This window comes from Haliotis rufescens, unplaced genomic scaffold (genome assembly GCF_023055435.1).
Source record: "Haliotis rufescens isolate VD_foot unplaced genomic scaffold, xgHalRufe1.0.p SCAF_22, whole genome shotgun sequence".
Classification (NCBI taxonomy): Eukaryota; Metazoa; Mollusca; class Gastropoda; order Lepetellida; family Haliotidae; genus Haliotis; species Haliotis rufescens.
Window position 1 is genome coordinate 1,302,425 of NW_025963913.1, and position 15,526 is coordinate 1,317,950.

General features: G+C 39.4%; 1 protein-coding gene and 1 long non-coding RNA gene across 2 annotated transcripts in view; both read left to right on the top strand.

Moving 5' to 3' along the window:
• LOC124116614 overlaps positions 1-15,526 on the top strand; it is a 153,147-nt gene that overhangs the window by 80,880 nt on the left and 56,741 nt on the right. The gene's annotated exons all lie outside the window — the stretch shown is intronic.
• On the top strand, positions 11,562-12,240 carry LOC125383204. Its single transcript, XR_007222695.1, has 3 exons — positions 11,562-11,581; positions 11,864-11,983; positions 12,227-12,240. It is a non-coding gene; the product is annotated as an uncharacterized LOC125383204 (long non-coding RNA).

The following is a 15,526-nucleotide window of genomic DNA, read 5'->3' on the forward strand; positions in this document are numbered from 1 at the left end:
CTTACAACGCAGCAAATAAAATAACTCAAATATTCCACGTCACAGTAATCAAACAAACACCTAATTGGCAACAATATACACGAGGCGTAATTAGGGTTAACCCAAGGGAAACAACTGAGGACTTACAATTATACTCTCTAGAAGCTAACATAAACCAAGACCAAAACCCTCAACCCCTAATCACCAGCACGCGTAGAATAACCTCAACTAGAAACGGAAAAACGGTCCCAACCTCCATTGTCATAATCAACTTCAAAAAGACCGCTAAATTCCCTGAAGCCCCCAAACACATATCCTTCGGAGCCCACACCAACTTAGAAGTCAAACCCTATATAAAGCAGGTTAAGCAATGTACAAAGTGCCTCAAATACAACCACACTGCCTCCCAATGCACATACCGTAAAACTAAATGTAAAAAATGCGCACAAACAGACTGCCCAGGCACATGCACACCCTGGTGCATCCACTGCAAATCCACCCAACACACTTCACTCTCAAACCAATGCCCATACAGACACACACTCACCCAGCAGGCCAACAAACACATAAACATAGACACAGCTAAAATCCAAACACGAAAATTTGCTACACCTGCATCTAAACCACTCCTCCCTACACCACACCCAAACACCATCCCACAAACAAACACCACACCCATAACCGACAGCTCTGTCTGGGGCCCCTACCGAGAAACCGCACCCACCTCACACATACAAGCAGCCACTCAACCAACCACGAACCCTCCCACATCTCACATAGCCAAAACATCAACCCCCGCATGCAAAACAAACCTCAAAATGACCACCACAACACGACCCTCATCCAAGCACCCTACAGCCAATATGGTAACAACGCTCTCCCACAAGCAAGCACAACAACAAAACACAAACACTATGAAATCATCAGCTACACCCATCCCACAAACACCTTCACAATCCTCCACATCACATGCCTCCCCCATGGAAACTCAATCAGCTAAACCTAATCTAACCGATGACGAAGATTTCTCCACTACTGAGGAAACAATAGACACTACTCCAACTAAAACAAACCAAACTCCCCAACCAGCCAACACCCAAAACCTAAACAACCTCACCTTACTCCTAGCATACATGCATAGTCAAAACTCACCAAAAGCTAGCATGAAATCCTTCTACAAAGTAGCTTTCAATCTAAAATTAACCGATCTTCCCTTCTTCCTCTTTAACCTCCATCTAAAAGAACTCACCGAATAAAATAAAAAATAAAAAATAAAAAATAAATCACCAATCACCCGAACCCAATATTCGAAGGACTAAATATTTTTCAGTGGAACGCCAACGGACTCACCTCCCACGGCTATGAACTAAAAACTAAATTTAAACTAAATAAAGGCCCTCACATTGCTTGTATACAGGAAACCAAATTCTCAAAAAAATCCAAATTCACACTACCTAACTACAACTCAGTTAGAACTGACAGAGCTAAACCGAAAACAAGAAGAGCCGCAGGAGGACTAATCATATTTATCAGGGAAGATATAAATTACGAAGAAATAAAAATAGACATGCCAAACCTAGAAGCCAACGGCATTAAAATCACATTAAATAACCGAAACATAAACATCATAAATATTTACCACTGGGCGGAACAAAAAGTCCAACCTGAGGATCTAAACAAACTACTCCAAATAAGCGATAAATCTACTATATTCCTAGGAGACTTTAACGCTCACCATCCTACATGGAGCATAGATGATAAAATAGATAATCATGGCAAATTAATCTCCGAATGGATAGAAACAAACGACCTAGTACTCCTTAATAGCAACCAACCCACGAGGTACGATAAGATAAACCAAAAAATGTCGGCTATCGACCTAACCATATGCACCGCAGATCTAGCCCAAAGTACTCAATGGGAAGTGCACGACGTCCCGCTAGGTAGTGACCACTTCCCCATAAACATAACCATAGGAAATACAAACGTACCAATCCAAACAGAAAACCAAGAACCAAAATTCCATTACAATAAAGCTAACTGGGACCAATTCCAAGATATCTGCAACGAAGCTAACCTAAACGAAAAAGAAAATAATGATCCAGAAACCTATTGTAAAAACCTAACAGACTATATAATAAACGCAGCCAAAACCTCCATCCCCTTCAAAACATCTAAGACAGGCAAACCGACGGTACCATGGTGGAATGAGGAAATAGAACAGACTAGACGAAAACGTAAATCAGCCTTCAATAAAGCAAAACGCGACTACAAATATTTAAACATAGCCCACGAACTAAACCACCAGGTTCAAAAACTAGTCCAAATAGCCAAAAGTACAGACTGGAAAAAATTCTGCGAAGGTATAAATAACCGTACAGATGCCAGAACGGTCTGGCGCAAAATCCACGCCATCAGAGGCTTAAAACGACATAAAAAAAACCCTAACATTGACAACTCAACCAACCCCGCCCAAAAAGCAAATAATCTCGCCAACCACTTTTCGGCCGTTAGCAGTAACACCAACTTCAGTAAAAAATTCCAAGATAAACTTAAAACAGAAAACAAACTCACAAAAGAACCAAACAATAACAATCTAGAAATAAATCAACCCTACACAATGGAGGAGCTCCTCTACGTAATCCAAAACAGGAAAAAGGGCACAGCCCCAGGATTAGACCTAACTTCTTACCAAATAATTAAAAAACTCCCCCTAAAACTACTCCAGGCACTACTCAAACTATACAATCTCATCTACCTAAACGGACAGGTTCCTACTCCCTGGAAACAGGCCCTAGTCATACCAATCCCTAAACCTAATAAACCAGCTAATCAAGCTAACTCATATAGACCAATATCCCTAACTTCAAACTTATGTAAAGTAATGGAATCAATGGCTAAAAATAGATTACAACATTACTTAACCCAAAATAACATCATAAACCCAGATCAAAGCGGTTTCACTCCTGGCCGCTTAACCCTAGATAACCTCACCCGACTAGAACAAGATATTAAGACAGGACAGCTAAATAAACAATATACCACAGGCATCTTCTTAGACTTCTCTAAAGCTTTCGACATGGTATGGCACGATGGGCTAATACAAAAACTTAAAAAAATAGGACTCAAAGGTCAGATAATAAACTACATCCAGGACTTCCTAAACAATCGTAAAATAACCGTGGGTATAGACCAAACTCTATCGGACCAATGTCCCCTAGAAAATGGTACTCCACAGGGCAGTATCCTCAGCCCCACCCTCTTCAATATAATGATAAACGATCTATTCGAGGGCCTATCCCCTAAAGTAAACACATCAAAATTCGCGGATGATGGAGCCATCTGGATCCGCACTAAAAGCATGAACATGGTCCAAAATTTACTCCAAAAATCTCTTAATAAAATACAACAGTGGGCTGACAAATGGGGCTTCTCCCTTAACTCAGAAAAAACAACAGGAATAGTATTCAAACATAAAAACATGAAACCCGCCTCCCCAATCCTCCAGCTAAACAATCAAACAATCAAATTTCAAAAACAAACCAAATTCTTAGGACTTATTTTCGATGAACATCTCACCTGGGATGCTCACATCCAAAACCTAACAACTAAATGCAGTAAAGACCTAAACACCCTAAGATGCCTCACTGGTTCTAACTGGGGAGCATCTAAAGATACCCTCCTCTCTCTCCACATATCACTAATTAGATCAAAACTAGACTACGGCTGCGCCATATACAACACCCTAAACAACTCTCTATCTAAAAAACTAATCTCAATACAATATCAGGCTCTCAAACTAATTACACGCACCCAACATGGCACCTCCTACACCTCACTTCAGGCCTTAACAGGAGAAATGCCACTAAGTCTACGCAGGGAACAGCTAAGCTTAAATTTCTGGGCCGCGTCCCAATCAAACCCTCTCATCCAAAACTTAATAAACCAAAACATCAGCCCCAAAAACCAAGCTCTAGCTCGTAAACACCCCTTACTTACCCCAATATCCCAAAGAATAACAAACTACCTAAATGAACACCAAATTAAAAATCTTAAACAAAACTGCAAACAATCAAATATCTTCACCCCTAAACTTAAAATACCCAACATAGACACAACACTAGCTAGCCAAATAAATAAACAAACCGACCCAAACATAGCTAAAACTACCACACTAGCATACATACACGAAAATTGGCCAAATTGGTGTCACATTTACACGGACGGATCCTCAGATCCGACCTCCAAACACACAGGTTTCGGAGTCCATACCACACAACCAACTAAAACCACACAATCCTTCCGACTCCCAAACAACCAATCAATATTCACGGCAGAACTAATGGGCATGGCCTCAGCCCTCCATAATCAAGAATCCAAAAACCACAAAAAAATCCTAATACTTACCGACTCCCTAAGTGGACTGCAAGCCCTCCAAAACAAAAATTCCAAAAACCGACCTAAATTAATAAATCAAATACTTAAAAGCTCCAACGACCTAACTAAGGCAGGCAAACAAATAACCTTCTTGTGGATACCCGCCCACGTAGGAATATACGGTAATGAAAACGCCGATAAAGCAGCTAAACTATCCCTCAAAATCCCAGAAATAAGCTTAAACTTACCCATCTCAAAATCAGAAATTAAAAGTGTAAACAAGCAAAAAATCACCAAAAATGGCATAACCTATATCTAAACTCAAATAGCCAAATCAAAAAAGTGCTCAGCAAACCACTAACCAAACCAAAAATTCTCCATCCATCCAAAAAAATCGACAGAGTAATCACTAAACTCCAAACAGGACACACCAACCTAAATAACCACCTACAAAAAATTAAAAAACACACTACAGGTAACTGCCCACACTGCAAACAACCAGAAACCCCAGAACACGCACTCATCCACTGCACACACTACCTAACACATCGAACCGCATTACAAACCACCCTCAATCTAAACAAGGCTCTAACTCTAGAAGCAATACTAAACCCACAAAATAAACTAGAAAACTTCAAGGCCTTAGGCGTATTCTTAATCAAAACGGAACTAATAAAACGCATCTAAAAACACAATAACTCACCAAATCAAAATCACATAAACAAACAAACATCCACCATACCCAGCTCCCTTAGTTCTCCTCCCCAATCCCATCGGCATCTATTCCAAATCTCAAAATTCCCAAATTCTATATAAGCAACCCCTAAAACCCCCCTCTTGGGTTGCACAGACCACCTTCGCCCCTTTCGGAAACACATTAAATGGCCTGGCCGGGCCCGTGTGCGAAATACGCATCAGTCGGAAAGCGCACGTTAAATCTCCAAAGTAAGTAAGTAAGTAAGACAATTTTTATTATGTACAAAATGACAGCATTTAACAAGAACAATAAAAATGGGATACTTGGATACTAATACAATTTACCAATTGTATTGTACACATTGTTAAGGAATTCCGATAAGCATTTTAGACCTTTAGTATCCATTTATAGTGCGTTTGATGAAAGAATTATTCTCAGTGGGTTTGAAAACCGACCTGCTGCCGCATGACTTGGTCACGCCATTCATCCTACCTGGTAACCATCCTGATTTATATTTATATATTACTCTATACACTTACTAGGCAGAAATTGCTATCCATACAAAAGTGTCATGTAGTCGTGTTCATCCAACTTAAAACCTTTCATGCCAACATTAAAGTTTATAGGGAAGTGGTGTGTGCGGTTTTTAGATCAATGCTTTCATATCTTGTTTATCTTTACCCTCACAATTTGTGTACTATTGGACTGATCATGTGACACGTTCCTGCTTGACGCAACTCACGTCCTGGTTGCCGACACATGTGCACCTGTGCAAGCGGGGTCGTCATATGAGAACGATTGCGGGTTGTTGATGTGAGAGGTGAGTACTGACATGGGGCTGGTAATCTTATGCTGCGTGCTTCTCGTGTGAATTGTATTTATATATATATATATATATTTGGAAAATCATGTATTGCAAAATGACCTTCTTTAGACTGTCATTTGTATATTAGATGCAGATGGTTAGTTTGTAAACAATGCTGTTTGTAAACAATACATAATAACATTGAACCACCCATATTGAATCTGACCCTTCTGCTTAAAATTGACATAGCGGAAATATAGTCTGTAATACGTTTGTTTGTTATGTTGTCAGTATAACAGCGATGCAATGCTATAACGGATATGATGATTGTTTTTACTGAATGATAAATGATCAATCATTCCATATTTGTCTGATTCCCAATCATCTCTTTTTGCTCAAGATCCAGATTCAAATATATTTTGGATATAAACGTACTATTGTCTAGATTATATGGCATAATTGTTATTGATATTATACATCAGAATTGTATATAGAGGTTATCACGCGAGTGTGTTTGGGGATGGTAAATATCCTGCATTAGGAATAAACATTGTATTTAGCGAGCCTTGGCGAGCTAAATATATACATAGTGTTTATTCCTAATACAGGATATTTACCATCCCCAAACACACAAGCGTGATAACCTCTTTATCATATTATGTCCTTCTTTAATTCTGTGCTTCAAAATCGCTTTCCCTCTCTCACAAACATTACCGAAACATTGAGAGTTTTCCTGGAATGCGCGCATTAATATTGATTACGTCACAGGGTAAGTGATGTGTCAGTGGGACAGTGACAGTAGCCAATAGAGTTCCAACTGAAATCTGTTTCTTATACAGTGGCGAAGCAACATATACGAAAAACAACGATTGTTTTTAATTGCCTTTCGCGGCAATCCATCGTTCTGTCCGCTAGAGTAACTGCCCTTTGTCAAAGGGAAGCTACTCTAACCCTAGTCTATGAGACGTCACGGCCACGGTCTGTCCTGTCATAACGTTAAGAAGTGTAGTCAGATGTACACACAGCGACAAAACCAAACAAGGTAACAATTCAAACATATTTCGGCCAAATCCAACTATTTTAATTTGTGGAGAAGGTTTCAAGCCGCTGAGGTCAAGAAGCACAGATATGGCTACTAATCCCGCTTGGCTAGGCCTAGTGCCCTCGCAAAATTGTTTCGAAATTCATATCTCCAAAGTTGCCAAAACGTTTAAAATGCCTTAGCTACGTCACAGTTAGACACTGATATTCAGTATATTAGACTGTTCTTTTGATAATGATAGCAATTATCCCTGTAGTTTATCCAGATTCCCGATGGTTAATTCTGATTTGATCGCCGAATGACGAGGGCGACGCCATGTTTGTTTATAAACAGTGAAAGTAGTCCCTTCTTGACCTTTGATATTTGCATCTCTATCCGCATATGACCCCAACGGTTATCGTTTTTATCCGTTGGCTTTATCCTGCCGAGAAACCTACCCATTATATGATAATTGAAATTACGTGTCTGTATGAGTTAACAAAAAGCATACACAAGATTAATCAAATGGGAATAATTAAATCATTACCCATTAGAAAAAATGACCAGTTGTGTAGTACATATTTCTGCTAAACTAAACTACCGTGTTCATTAAAATATGCATTACTTACTTTAAAACTTACAATGTAAAGATCCCTGTACGTAAAAGGAAGAGAACCTAGGGGCTACAGAATAAACGTGACCACGAACATAACGGTCGTATACAGATTGACATCTGAGTGTTGGTTGTTTATGAACTCACATCAACACATTAACTACCCCTTGCCAAAATAGCTCCACTATGTGTTGGGAGATCCATTCAAATATGTGCATTTGACTTCTTTGATAATGTTTTCATCTTTGACTTTTCATCTACACTAATATGAGACCATAGCCCCCCCCCCCCCCCCCCCCCCCCCCCCCTAGAGCCTCTCGCCCCCATCAGAACAACAACTACTACTACTACAGCTACTACAGCTACTGCTGCTACTGCTACTGCTACTACTTCAAAGCCACAAATACTTGGAATAGAAATGTAGACTTAAGAAAAACTGGAGTTCAGATCTAGAGCTGAACGCTTGCAATAAAGTCAAAGCCACAAATACTTATGTTGCACTCGTGCTTTGGTATTCTTTTTGTGTTTTGGGAATTGACACCCTCACACGAATAATAGCTCCCACCACCCTCGCTCTTCCTTCAATTGCTTATATTTACCAATCATAATGGGGGGCGTGGTTTGATTTACGTGGAGGATCTTCATGATAGAATTGTATTTTGAACATTTGCACACATTTATTTGTCTGATGATCCTCTTGTGAAGCATGTCAAGACTCATGATGAAAACGAGGCATTCCACAGTTTTCTTAAACGAGCCAACGATGTGGTGCATAATCTCAATGTCAGTGTTGATTTTGTTGATGGTTAGTACTGCTGGACGGTACAGAAAGGCGTGTCAACCAAGCGAAGTGCCACATCAAATCGGCCCATTGTAACATTGTAACCTTTATTCTGTGTGAAAAAACGCTCACACAATGATTATCATTAAAATACCAGAAAACATGTGTACCCTAGAGAGACTATCTAACAATCAAGCCAAAAGCAAACAATGTTTGCACAGATCATGCAGGGAAGTCACAAACACAATTCCTCGATTATATGACTCAGTTCACTTGCTGGTCACTGCCTCCGTGGTTTAGTGGTGGAGCGGCTGCCCGGAAGGCGGAAGGTCGGGTGTTCGATCCCCGGATGGGTCATACCAAAAGACATGAACAGATGGTGGTTGTTGAGACCCTGTCTGGCGCTCGGCATTAAGGTGCTAAAACAAGGACTGGTCGCCTCGGAGTCAGTATACTGTATCTTCTTAGTATATTGTATATTGTTCAACTGAGGCATCGTATCTCAGTGGGCAAGCACTATAAAATCGGCATTAGTCCGGTCTAGTACAAGCACACACGAACGCACGCACGCACGCACGCACGCAAGCACGCACGCACGCGCGCTCTTTGTAAATGCAATAATCTCGAACGGGAGATGAAATCCCTTTTTCACCACGCCTCACTTCTGGTATATATGGGAGTTTTAGCTCCTCATGTGATTAATATGTAGATCATGTCTGCGATAATATCCGATAACTAGCATATTACTCAGTTGTATGTGATTATGTACACAAAACAATTTTATAGTTTGGCGAGAAATGATTGAGAATGAGAACATTGTAAATTATAGATGTATTATGTCATAGGCCAAGATACATGTTTTTTCCAAGAAAACACTGCTTACCTAAAGCAACAAAAACAGCAAACTATTCAATATTTTGTCAGACAACCACTCTTCCAAATACAGGTTTTAATGCGGCGAGGCATTCTGCCTGTCAAGGAAGTTAGAAAAGCATGAGTCATGCTTTCCCAATATCTCACCAGCTCTGTTTTCATATCACATATATGTTTTGCACATCAGTGATTGATATTGTCCTTCACGATTCCCCAAATATTTTCAGTGAAAATACAGTTTGAACCTGTACAGATATGATGAGTGAATCTGAGTGTTTATGTTTGGCATTTGAATGCATGTGGTCCTATATAAAACAGAATGTAAAGATGTTAAAGTCGCGTACATACGTGTTTGAGTAAGTAAAGGAATTATGACTCAATGTAACTGTTATATGCTGAAACCTACGAATCGGTTTGAGATACACAACGCCGCCCCATTCATGGCACCGTCACAAACACATGCAAATGCAAGTTAATCATTCACCTGAAACACAAGAGAACATGTGGTGCCATTTATAATGCGGAATTGTAACGGACATCATTTTGGCATTTCTGTGTCAAATTTGGAAATGTCCCGCACATGTCTACCACAAAACACATTGAAAACTTAAGCCTTTCAAGTTGTAACCCTGATCAAACTACTTTGGAGCAAGAGACGAATGACGCGTGTGACGCTCTTTGAATCTTCACAGAAAGGGCATGCTCAGCTGTACCTAAAGGAATGTCAAATCAAGACACCACAGGCTGGAATATTGCCTGACATAAAATGAAAGCTTACTATCGGAAATTTAATGTCATCCCTCTTGTCATACATTTTTGTCGATAGTGTTTTGTCATTGAATCTTTATGCATGGATCAAAATATCAAACTGCTGAGCCAGTTTCACTGGTGTCTTTTACTTCAGATTCAGACGGGTAAATCAGTTGAAATTGGATATTTTACAGTTATACAACGACAACAGACCGTCGGTATACCTGAAGCTTTAGTTAAACTTCACGTCCAAATGCTATTTTTTTATTTTGCCGATCCATGCAGTCATTATGGCATTGTTGGGTTATATATAAATTGAAAGTTAACGATTACTGGAGTGGCTGGCTGATTACTTAACAATTCGCTAACAATCTGTCTGACACTAAAGTAATAGCTTGTGTACCACAAGGATCGCTACCGGACCTTTTCATGTTTAAGGAGAAAACGCAATATGACACACCGTCATACTTTTAACATCTACTACCTCGATCCGACGGGACAAACATAACATACAACCTTAGAGATGGGTGGGAGAGGGATGCGGGAGTCTGAAATTAATCAAAACCAGCCCCTGTTTTACTGAAAAAGAAATGAATGTCTCGAATTGTAGGAAAAAAACATAAAGTGCCATTTCCTTGCGGTGTCAAAAGAATACAGTTCGTCATATATATTTCTAAAAAATATACAAGGCCAAAGGTGAACAGGGCTTACTAATACCCCCAACCGACACTTATTTCTAAGTTCAAAACATGAAAAATGCAATATTGTTTCAGAAAATACACTTATCGACATCAAACTTTGAACTGCACCTCTTCGTTTGGTAGATAATGTGTATCCCCAATTCTAAAAGAATCCACGAATGAATTTTAAGTTAAATAAATGTTGAGGTAAAAATAATTCTTAGTTCAAAACATGAAAAACATCTTGTATCAGAAGATAAAACTAATTGTAATTTACATGTGTTACCTTCAGAAGCAGGAATGAGAATATGGCACATTTAAATGAAATATGTATGTAATATAACAGTTAAAAACAAACATTATGAAAAACAACAACATGGTACTGTTGACATTGATGTATCTACAGTGGTAAAGGTTATTAATACTTTTTCATACTTTAATCTTTTCAAAGTAACAGCTATAATATTGCAATTTCATTTTATAATGAAGTAGATTTGCACATGAAAACATGCAGATATTGTTAAAATTGAAACCCTGTCCAAATGTGCTAATATCTCGCCACACGGAAACTGGGTGAACGTTTCCGGCATAGAGATATGTTATAGGCCTGTTCTAGATCATCTCGACAGGTAGAACTTGCTCCAGGCATCCAAAGTCTTGTACATTTATAATGTTTCTGGCAGGTTATTTTTTACTGAGACGTTGTTTCGATGGGATCGAGAAACATGGTTGTATCAAATGTCAGGGCAAACTTGTATATTTGTGAGATTCCCAGCTACAAAGGTTGTCCCAGTTGAAAGTAGAACGTGTTATAGGCACGTAGCATGTCCTCTATAAGTATGTGTGGTTGATATTCATGCATGTCGGTAAATGAAATATGAATAGTTGTAGAATGAACGCAAGTCTCTATTTCGTTTTATCATTCTCCCAATACACAGACCTAAGACGAAATGGCATGGTTATTGTCTGGGGTGCTGTTGATCTCCATCACTGGGACACTCACTGGTTGGTATAATGTTTAATGATGTTATTTACATATTATCTTTCGTATCAACTATGCATGTAATGCTATGTTTTATATGGTAATTGTCACCCTGGCTGGGTAGTCTTGATATGAAGTAGAAAGGTGAATCTACATCTACATTATCAATTGTCTATTTTATGTGTAAAAGTAGATATTCGTACACTGACAGGATCACGAAAAACATCTATTCCCTCTCCATTCTCTCCTGTCTCTTTGATATGTAAAAGTCTCTACATTGTACAAAAACAACAACATCTCTTTAGATGCCGAGTGCCATTGTGACACTGTGACTGCCTGTTCCCTGTTCCCATCCACTCCCTGTAGCCAGGTCGGTAGTCCAGGCAGATGTCAACAGGGATGGTTTGGTTCCTACTGCCAGAGACGTGAGTATTCGGGATTTGCATTTGTTTTTGCCTTCCTGTTATGCAGACCAGTACACGAGCAAGGTGATTGTACCCGTTCCGGTTTAAATTTAACCAATCACTGGAGAAATCATTGTCCTTGTTGGATCTGTAGCATCTTTTTAAGTGTTATAATATTGTGCACGGCCACACATGAACCTTCTGGCACTGTTTCCACCATTTCTGATGTGTATATGTTGTTGTACATGGTTTCTCTCTCTTCAGAAAATATTGCTTTAATAGGAAGAAGTGCCAACCAGAGCAGTACATACAGAGAAATCACTCACCATACATTACACGGCCATACATTAGCTGTTGTCACACCTGAACCTTCTGGCATTGTTTCCACCATTGTCTTATCTGTATGGTGTTGTACACTGTTTCTTTTTCTTCAGAAAATATTGCTTTAGGAAGAAGTGCCAACCAGAGCAGTACCTACGTTGAAAACGCCTACTTGACAGGGAATACACCACACGATTTCGAGGCCAAATATGCTGTAGATGGCAGAGCTACCAACGACTTCTATAGTAAACCATTGACATGTACACATACATACGGGGGAGTCCACACATGGACAGTGTACCTGAACACCTCCAACACAGACAGAATACAACGCATCAGGCTGTATCTACGTGATAAGTGTGAGAATGGGTGGCACAATATCAATGTTGTTTTTGTTTAATTTCATACGAAACTGATCAATAAAATGTAGCATGTTGAACAACACATAACCTCACATTACTAAGTTATTAACAAACTAAAATGTATCGCTGGTGGATGTTCTGCTTAATAACAGGTGTTTTCTGAATATTGTCAGTACAGCTACGTTGGGGTCATCAGGCATAATCACCCATATCTCTGGTAACATCTGTAATGTACGTCTTTTAGGAATTGTGTTTGTGTATGCCATAACATGCTGTACCATTTAACATGGCGCTAATCGATCTGGTGATTTGTGAACACCTAGCCGTCAAAGCACTGCACATTTTCCCATTGAAATGCAGTTCTAGCAAGAAACCAAGGCATGAAGATATTCGTCGGTGGACAGCTGTGCACCCAGTGGCAAACCAATACCTATCCGCCTGCTACAGCTGACGTCAGATGTCAACAACCACTGACTGGAAACACACTCACTATACAGACAAGCGATTATCTCGCGCTATGCGAGGTGCAGATATTTGGTAGGTTCATATACACCATTGATCGTGTGAATGAAACATTTGGGTTTTAACGTTGCTGTGAATTCTATTTAAGTAGTATAACAGTATGTCTGTTCAATGTGTGAGAAACATCCGAAGTTAGCCTGGTTACATATTTTGAAGTATGTGGTGAGACAATTGCTGATAGACAAAACGTTCAAACTCCCGATTAGCAGCTTCTTGTGGCACCCGAGATCTCTCGCACGAGGCTGGACAAAGCTATTTGTGTAAATGACATTACAGAAACTAGGTCTCTAAATAAGCGCTCGAAAGGAAACAGTAGAACGGATAGATATACTTCACATTTAATTGCAGATTGTCCTCCCGATTTCACCTAAATGTTTTGTTGATTTTATTTTGTTATTCATGAATCATGAAATGAGATTTGAATAAGCTTCTACTTTTATCATGTTAAATTTCAGTTTGCAGCGATGGCTGGTTTGATGAGGACTGTGACAAACAGTGTCACTGTTCACAAAACACAGAAGTGTGCGACAAGATCACTGGACAGTGTCTGAGTGGATGTGCTCCAGGGTACATGGGAATCAATTGCCAATCAGGTACAACTTTTGATCCTCACATACACGGAATTGCGTAATGATAATCTTTTCTTGTGAATATACATGATGTCATAGAGGTATATCCACAAAACCTTGAGTCAGTTGAGCAAACTGTTTCGCAGGGACAAGTCAGTAAAATAAGCAGCGATCAGTGTCTTGGAAATGGACAAAAGTGAACGTGCATCGTATATTCCATAAGTAACACCTTCTTATTGCTGACCCTTTCATGATATTTAACCCCCATGTGTCCCTTTAACCTTATGAAGTTCAGCGTTTAATTTATTACTAATTAACTAATTTACGCCAGTTCTGATACGTAATCCCAGCGTGAGGACATATTTGGTAAGTGCAAGGCATTTGGTGCTAACATTTGCCTACTTAGTATGTACCTATGATGTTTCTAGGATATATCATCATAGATACGTAATGATATACTGCATTTATGTAATTGTTGTGTCTAATATATGATACAGCTGACCGATTGATTACTTTACAATCATGTACAGTATGTCCAGACGGTTTCTATGGAAACTGCACCTCCAAGTGTGGAAACTGCCGCAACGCTGCCTATTGTAACAAGGCCACAGGCTACTGTCCAGGCGGATGTGCAGCAGGGTGGTTAACGGACACCTGTGTTCAACGTGAGTATACTACTTTCGTTTGACGTGAAATAATTCCGCATTAATTTACTGTGAGGAAGTTGGCTGGTTCGGGTCCCGCATTAATTGGTCTTTTGTCAAGTAATATACACCTTACTTATCATTCGTGACCAACTCGTGTTATTCCGGGACAAGCCGAATAGCGACTCGTGCCCCACTCGTGGCCATTTTTGCGACCGGGTTCCGTCTTAGCGCAAACGGCCACACCTAAAACAATTGTCAATTCGTTGCGTAATGGTTCACATATATTTCCCCATATATTATATATATTTCAGATGAAATTTAAAGCACATCGGGACGTGCGGAATTATACAGTATGATTGAACACATTTAACTGTGTCTCGGGTATATTTTTAGATGCAAGACATATGTAAAATCAAAAATTATTTCTGAGGGATTCTTTGACGGAGTACTTGAAATCATACGCGCATTCTGATTGGTTTGTCGTATTTTCGCACATAACATTCATCGATAGGGGGACGAGTCTTCTTGCAGGTTACGGAAAGGGGTGAGTGGTGACGAGTGCTTACTTATGTAATCATGGTAAAGGTTCTCTGACAACCATCCAAAACAGCATGACAATTTCAGAAGTCTCAAAAAGGGGTATAACGTTGCATGGAAATATCTTTATAAAATTATGGATGTATGATCCAGAAATGAGCAATACAAACATCTGCTGTTTAGGTTACACTCTGGTAATGAAAGCAACCTGTATCTTCCTTGGAAACAACAAAAGGCACCAGTTCAGCATGTCTTTGATATCTATGCAAGATGTCCTAACAGAATATCAAATGCTACGGGTATGTGAGTCTAAGTACGGTCTGTTGTGATCAAAGTACGATCATCATTTTTTAGAAATACCAAACATCAAAAGGCAACAGTTCAGCATGTTTTTGAAACACATGCAAAGTGTCATAATAAAATAACTAACGGTTTCCGAGTTATGCTCCAGATACGAATGCTACACGTATTTGCGTCTAAATCAAGTGTGTTGCCATGGAAAGACAGACAACATAATTGTTCTAGAAATACCAAAACATCAAAAGGCACCGTTTGAGCATGTGTTTGATATGTATGCGAAGTTTCAAAATACAATATTAAACGGGT